Raw genomic sequence first — 1157 nt, 5'->3', positions numbered from 1 at the left:
GGACCTGTTGGGCGTTGACAAATTACACAAACAGAGATGATGAGGAGAGCATCAAATATTAACGGCCCAGGGCCCAGACGGTAATGGAGAACTTACCTGCATGTTACAAAGTGCAGCTGAAGGGAGCGTTTCTTTTCAGCCTCTCCAGGCGAGTGCGGGGCTGGCTCTCTGTGAAATGCAGAAGCCCAAGTTGGTTTTTGCGGATGCTCGACTCTGGTTTAATTTATTACCAGAGGATCTTTGAGAGCCAAGCTCTTTTAAGTGGGTCCCATTATTTCCCTATTTTCTCTATTTAAAATCCAATTTCAAATTGGATTTCCGCTGCCGGATGTTGATTCCTGTTTTAAAAGTAAAAATTGACTCTAAAAAGTACTGAAAACCAAAATAAGGTACATGTATATGCACTTGAAAACAGGTACTGAGAACGTATCTCTAAATAGTGTAATATAAAAGCAAGAATTCTTCTTATGGGGAATTCGTCAGCACAGGCCCGATTGATTGCATCTTCTTAAACATTAGTACGGTAAAATTTAAACCTTTTTCAGTAACTAAGCAGTCTTTGTCACTCTGAGTGCCTTAAACTGAGTTCAAAATCGAAGTGTTGGTATCCAAACTGTCACTGCTGATCTGAAGAGGCCAGAAGTCAACATGATGGACTTTTCATCTCTGTCTCTTAGTCTTCTATATTAGTGAGTTCTTGACCATATTCTAGCCCAGGTAAGATGACCAGATTTGCAATAAAAATGCAGGATGATGAATTAACTTTGAATTTCAGATGAATAAAAAATATATGTTTAGTATAAGTATGCTCCATGTAATATTCGAGACATACTAAAAATTATTTGTTTTTTACCTGTTATAAAAATTTAACTGGGCATCCTATATTTTTTTCTAGCAATCCTGAGCCCAAGGATTGGCAAAACTTTTTCTGTAAAGGGCCAGATACTAAATATTTTAGGCTTTTTGGGCCATAGATAATGACTTAACTGCCACAGCCACAGAAAATACATAAATGAACGGGTATCACTGTGTTTCAGTAAATCTTTATTTATGGACATTAAAATTTTTTTTTTTTTTTTTTTTTAGGCAAGGCAACCCTTGGTTAACCTCACAGATTGCAAGGAACTTGTCAACTTGCAAGCCCTTATTTATTTATT

This window comes from Pteropus alecto, unplaced genomic scaffold (assembly GCF_000325575.1).
Source record: "Pteropus alecto unplaced genomic scaffold, ASM32557v1 scaffold123, whole genome shotgun sequence".
Lineage (NCBI taxonomy): Eukaryota > Metazoa > Chordata > Mammalia > Chiroptera > Pteropodidae > Pteropus > Pteropus alecto.
Note: the sequence above shows the minus strand (reverse complement) of the source record.